Here is a 7,363-nt window from a genome sequence, read left to right as displayed (position 1 = left end):
ATATTCATTTGTTCTCTAACCCCTGTGTGTCACTTCGTGATGCTCGAGCAATGGATCAAATCACACAAGGCCACTTTGTGATTCTTTGTTATTCTGAATTTGCCCGGGCTTTCAAGTGGTGACTTCGTATCATCTATCAGTGTCTACCAGTGTCCAACAATAGTGCTGCTAATGTCACCTGTACTCCCATCCATTGTTGATAGTTTAGCCATTTTTCCCCGTTCTTGACTCCCCTTCCTACTTCCTACATTCCTCTTGCCTGCCTGGAAGCTGCTACGCAAATCATCCTCAGATTTGTCCACTGATTTCATCCACTGAAACGAGCCCTGTCCTATTCTTATTCTTATACAAAATAATATATATAAAAAAGAAAAAAGGTAATTAATAGTGCCATACACCTGGAATTGGCTAATTATCACCTGTCAGCACCCCACGTGCACTTGTTCGCTAATTTTCCCTGCTTATTTCCCTTTGAAATATGCTGTATGACCTATTCTCGTAATAAAAATATATATAAGAAAGGAAGGGAGAAGCCTAAGTGATATTTACATTCACCTGGAACTACCTAATTTATTATGTATTGTCTAGATTTCCTGCCAATCATTTCATAGCATATAAATTAGCAGCTGTCACCACACTGACATTGTCAACCCTTGGCTGCCCATATACTCCACGTCATTCGGTTTACTGTCGTCTTTCAAGATGAAACCATGTCGCACTCGCCCTCCATTTCCAACGCTTCTGCGCCCATTGCATTTGGACTTGTGACCTCTACCCCTACTGAACCTCATGTAGGAAGCGATAAAGGACTAAGTGACTCTGCAGTGGAACGTGAACTGACTGACTTCATCGATGATAATGATGGATAGTGACTTTGATCTTTCGGGTGAATCTTGTGATGAGCCTGGGGAGGAAATCGTGACAGAAACTGTCAGTACGAGTGCTTCAGTGTCCCAAGTTCATCCTACCTCCAAGGGAAAGGAGCCCTTAGTGCAGGAAAGGAAGGAATTTGGGAAGGGAGTGAAGAGGAGGTGGGTTAGCCCCTTAACAATGGCCCCGCGTGACCCAGCCCGCCATGAGTTCCGAGGTGAATCACCTCCCAGCTATCCTGGACCAACTTCACTAATTTCTTCCTCCTCTTCAGCAGAAATTTTCCTGAGTCTTCGTTGTTGGAGTCTCCACCAGCACCTACAGTGAAGGCAGGCCATAGGGGACGAGGTAAATCCCTGAGTCATCGTAAAAGTAGAGTAGCATCTAGAGTAAGGGCTGCCAGTGGTACACGGCAATCTAGGGTCAGTCAGAGTGACCTTGAAACAGCCCAGTTTGCCTCACAGCCACCCTCATCCACCCTCACCCAGCCTACACCGCCACAAGAGGGAACCCTGGACGCCTTCATGTGGATGGAAGGTTCCGATTTCATCCCTGAACAACTCCAATTTGATGGGAGTTCCTCAGGGATACAGCCTGCCTTCACTCTTGACGAGGATGCTGAGTGTGTGGACTACCTTTTGGCCTTCCTTGATGACGAAGTCATGCAGCACATACGTGATGAGACCAACAGGTACGAGTCACAACGTGCTGCAAGTGGTGCAGGTGCAGCGAAAATGCAACAGTGGACCGTGCTTGGAGTGCAGGAACTGTATGTGTTCTTCGCCCTCATGCTTCTCATGCCCCATTCAAAGAAGCATGAGTTGGAAGATTACTGGTCCATGGACCCCTTACTACCCTCACCCACCTTCAATAAGTACATGGCCAGAGATCGCTTCCGTAACATCATGGGAAACCTGCACTTCACCAACAACGATGTACCTTCCCAGACTGACCCACTCTGGAAGATCCGGGAGATTCTGAACAGAATGAAGGATAAATTTATGTCATTCTTCCACCCATTTCAGAAGGTTGTCATAGACGAATCCTTGGTTCTGTTCAGAGGACGTCTGAGGTTCGTACAGTACATTCCAAGCAAACGTCATCACTTTGGAATCAAGTTCTTTGTACTGTGCGACTGTAAGACGGGGTACATCCTTGACTTCGTCATCTATTCAGCCAGCACTGTCGATCTGGACAAAACACACCCCCTTGGCTTCTCAGGCTGTGTAGTGAAAGTGCTGCTTGAAAGGTATTTTGGTGGGAATCATGTGCTGTATACTGACAACTACTATACAGCACCGAAACTTGCTAAATACCTTTCAGAGCACGGCATCGGCTCCTGCGGCACTGTCAAGAACAATCGTACCCACTTCTCCAAATTCCCCGAGGCAGGAAATTCGCAGTGAGGAGACGTGCACCTATGCAAGTCTGAGAAGATGCTGGTAATACGGTGGCATGGCAAGAGGGTCGTGCACATGCTCACCACCGTATACAAGGGGGAACTGAAAGACAATGAGAAGGTCGGCCCTAGGACAGGAGAACCTGTGATGAAACCTGATGCTGTCATCGACTACAATATCAACATGCGGCTGGTGGACAAGTCCAACATGGTGATTGGAGAGATCGACTGCCTCAGGAAGAATACTAGGTGGTACAGGAAAGTGTTTCTGCATCTCACTGACGTGACGATGCTGAACGCCTTCATCCTGTACAAGATGAAGGTAAAGCCACCCAAGTCCTTCTCCCTGAGGTTGTTCACCAGGACTTGTGTTCAGCAGCTGCTTGAGAGGCCTGATAGGGTGAGAGCAACAGCTCCAAGGCGCCATTCTGTTCGACTTCCTGACAGACTTGAGCAGAGGGCGTACATGGATCGGCACAGACTGGTGCAAATGCCTGCCACAACGAAGAGGAAGCCTGCAATCCACAGGTGCCAGGTGTGTGCACATACCACTAGACGCAAATCTGAGCACAAACGCACCTCTTTGCAATGCGCTGAGGGCCAGGTTCCCCTCTGCGTAACCTGCTTCTTTGATTACCACAGCCTGAAGCAGTTCTAAAACAGTGCAGGTGGAAATGTAAATAATGTGTAAATAATGTGTAAATAATATGTAAATAGCAAGTGAAAGCAATGGATGTAAATATGATTGAACAGTGGAATATAGTTTTATAAGTTACTGCAAGTGACAGTGCATAACACAGTGTAAATAAATAGAAGTGTAAATAATATAAATACAATAAAAAAGGTAAATAGAAATGTAAATAATTAGTAATATAAGAATATGAGTACAAATACTTGGAGTAATGACAGAGAAAGTGAAAGCTTCTCTCTCTATGCTAGTTTACTGAACGAGAAAGTGAATGCCTGGAGTGAAAATAAACTATTACTGAAGGAAACTTATGGATAAATACTGTAAATATAAATAAGTGTAATAAAGTACTGGAATATAAAGTGTGAGTTTGCTTATGAATAATTAATGACAGAATACCAGTGGGGAACGAGCGCAAGTGAGAAGATGGTATGCGCTCGTAATTTACATTGCTTTCACAGTGTTTTTTTTTTTTTTTTTTAGTATGGATTCCAAACTACTTGAAAATCATAGAATAGTGTTTCTAGTGATAATATCAGGCAGTGGTAATCATATTATGGGGTGTCGGGAAGTGTAAAGTGGAGACTTCGTTACCCAACTTCAGAAGTCTCCACAAGTCCTATGGTAGTCAACGAAGGCTCAACAAACATCCCAGGAGAAAGCTGAAGGTATGTGCCATATGCATATATAATTATAATATTCTAGGATTAATAACTGATTTTGGGTAAATATTTTTAAAAAGTCAGTCGGAGCAATTATCCCCACGTGGGACATGCAGGGACCGCTTCCGACATCCCCGCGGTTAAAGGGGTTAATACTTTCACCACCTAACATGCATGTTATCCCTACATCCTAAATATCACCATTCACTAACCAACACCTGGCTCTTTTCACTACCAAATCTCACGCTTAAGTCATTACCATACTCTGTCACCACTTCTAGTAGTCTTTGCACGTTTTCATTACTCTCACTCAGGATCACTGCATTATCTGCATATAAAAAAATCTCTGACCCTCATTCCCAGCCTGTATCCCCAGACCTAACTTCCTTACTGTCACTGCCAGTTCTTCTGTATACACACCAAACAACAGTGGTGACAACACACAACCTAGCCTCAAACTTGTCTTGCACTCCGCCCATCCTGTTTCCATACTACCCAGGCTATACATTTTCCCTAGTGTTCTCATTCCTATTCCTAAGTATGCTAATGAACATCTTACTGACTCCCATTCTCCATAGGACCCTGCATAGCTTGTGCCTATTCACCCTTTTCGTACGTTTTTTCATCCATCCCTCATCCAGTCCTATGCCGTCTCATGAGGAGCATAGCAGGCCGGGGATAGGCATGTTGGTCCTGACATTTAAGATGAGAGTGATCAGCCTCACTTTATCCCTGAGTGGCATTACTTGAGCAATAAACCCAAACCACCCCTTGGATATAAACCTACACAGGCTCAATCCGATTGGATAACGTTAATTACCCACTAAACTACCAGGCCCCATAATTTGGTTATATGGTTACCACCCAGCTTAGTAAATGGTTTCCTGGTGTACAGGAAACCATTTGGCATGCCACTCAGTGTAGAGACACCCATAGACAGAAGGAAGAGAAAAGAGTGAAGGAAAGAAAGACTGAAGAGGGAGTGTAAAGTCACCCGTAGGAAGGAGGAAGAGGAAAGAATGAAGGAAAGAAAGACAGAAGAGGAAGGAAGGAGGGAAGAAAGGGAAGGGCATACATCCTAAGCAGCACTACACCGAGTGAGTGGAAGGTGAGCGCCACCACCTACCAATATCTAAAAACACGTCTCTCCTTCTGTCCTTAGCCATTTTCTCGACCACCACTTTTCTTCTATCCTTTCTGCAACAAACATATTAGCCTCTTTTCTCTCCTTTCTGTAACCATTCAGCTCTTCGCCCAACACTCTGTTCTTCTCTAGAATCTCTCTCAACCTCTCATTCAGGATTCCGCAAAATACCTTGGATAAGGTATCCATCAGTGCTCTTGGCCTGTAGTTTTTAAGTTCTCTCTTGCTCGTATGTCCTCCCTGGTGCAGCAACGTTACTCTACTTTCATTCCATTTGCTCGGCACTCTTTCCTTTCCCAGATTCTCTCGAACAACACATACAAACCCTCTATCACTTCCTCACCCCTCTCTCTGTAGCATTCATAAGAAATCCGTCCTTACCTGCTGCTTTATCTAGTTTCATTCTTCACATAATCCATGTCTTCACGTACCTTCCTTTCTGTCTGTAAACGGTGCCTCACTCCTGTCTTCCTCTTCATTCATACCCTCTATTTCTTCCTAGAACTCTTTTGTTGCATTCACGTTATCCCTGGATTCTTTCAGCACATTCCCTCCTACTACTAGTTCATCCACTCGCACTTCTTTGCGGTCCTCTCCCCTCAAGAAATAGTACCATTCTCTATTCCTTTACTATCTTAATATGCAGTTGCTCCACTATTTCTTTCTCGGCTCCCGTTCTGGCTTTCTGATCAGTCTCTTTACATCCTTCTTCTTGTTCTTTTACTCCTTCCATGCTTGTTCATTTGCTGCCCTTTCTTCATCACTGTTGTCTTTATTCTCCCTTAGTCTTCTACACTACCCGTCGCATGCTTTCCTTTGTTTATTGCATTCTCGATTATCCTTATCCACCTCGACCTTGATCTCTTTGTCTTACTGTCGTTCTTTAAGCCACTTGTGTTTCCTCACTTAACAAAACACTCAGTTCATCTACATCTCTATCCTCCTCTCATCTCAGTTCCCCTAAGTCTCTCCTAAAGGCACTCAACATTGCTCTAAACTTCCATTTGTCTGCATTTCTTTCTTCCTTCTTGAGTTCGTCACTTACACATGCATACTCCATCAATATCACACTGTAATCGCTCATCAGCTCTATCCTCCTCTACTCGTAAATCTGCATAATAATACTGTACATGTTTCCTGGCATTTTCATCCACCAACACATAGTCAGTCGTTGGTTCACTTCCCTTTCCAGTCCATGTCATGCGTTCCTCTGCATTTTTTTTTTTTTTTAACTTTTTTTATGCAACAAAGAATGAAAACAAAGGTCAGGAGCCCGCAAAATTGTTCCTGCCTTGAAAAAACAAAATCAACCTAACCAAGAGCAACTCAAGATCAGTTCATTTTGAGATGCCTGGACACACTGAGTTTGAAAGACTGGAGATCATCGGCAATAGGAAATAAAGACAGAGGGAGACAGGTCCAGAGCTGACCTGTTGCATAAATAAAGGACTAGGAGTAACGGTTAACTCTAGCATTAGAGAGTTGGACAGAAAAGGGATGAGAGTTTGTTGCTTGACGGGTACTACGCGCCCGCTATAGTGGTGGAGGGATGCAAGCAGACAGATTATTAGACCAGTGACTAACGAAGTAGCGGTAGAAAACTGGTAAAGATGCAACAGTGCTAAGCGAAGATACTTAGGTTGAAGGGAGCCGCTGAGATGAGGAGAGTTCATGAGATGAAAAGCCGTTGACTCCACCTTGTTGAGAAGAGCTGCATGTGGGAAGGTTCCTCACACATGAGAGTTGTACTCTACACAGCGGTGCACAAAACCCGTGTCTAAACTCAACAACTGTACAGGGGTAAAGAAAGCACGGTGTTGGTTCAGAATACCTAATCTCTCGGAAACCGATTTTACAAGTGAGATAATGTGATCTTTCCAAGATAAATCCCGAGAGAATGAAACTCCGATTATGTTTAAGGAAAAGATTCAGGATTGAGCTGAATATTGTAAAAAATTAGAGGATACTCCTGCGGAAGATTTTCTCGGGTTGAAATATATGAGAACTGAGTTTTGGGGGCACTGAAGACACAAGATTTCTTTTACCCCAATCAGAGATTTGAGTCAAGTCAGATATTAGGTGTGCTATAGCCTCATCTTTTGTTGAAAGTAACTGCTGAGATGGACGCTGTGGGAAGCGAATCGAAAAGTGAAGGGTGGAGTCATCAGAGTGTGAGGTAGGGTTAGATGTACAGCTTAGAAGTTGTTACACTCAGGTTCTCTAGGCCATTCCCCACAGCAAAGTCCAATAGCAGTTGTCCAATTCACATTTACTCCCTCACCCAAGGTTCCAGTATGACTAATCATATCTCCATTACAATCACTTGCTCATGCCTGTTTCCTGCTACCAGTCTGCCTGTTGTACCGTATTTCCTCTCATGATTCTGTCTTGCACACACTTCTTCCACTGTCATGTAGCACACAAATAGTAGAAATATATCAGGCTTTCCTTGTGCTCTGTGGTTAAGGTTCACCGCCATTGTATCCTCGCTTATTACACAGTCACCTACCTTTACTTTTTTCCACATCCAGATTCATGTTTTTATAACATGAGGTAACAACCCCACTCTTTTTCTTCCATTTACTCCGTATTTTCCAGTC

The sequence above is a fragment of the Coenobita brevimanus genome, chromosome 8, assembly GCF_032717465.1.
Source record: "Coenobita brevimanus isolate Jiangsu-jjx chromosome 8, ASM3271746v2, whole genome shotgun sequence".
Lineage (NCBI taxonomy): Eukaryota > Metazoa > Arthropoda > Malacostraca > Decapoda > Coenobitidae > Coenobita > Coenobita brevimanus.
The sequence above is the reverse complement of the archived record's forward strand: the minus strand, read 5'-3'. Positions refer to the sequence as shown.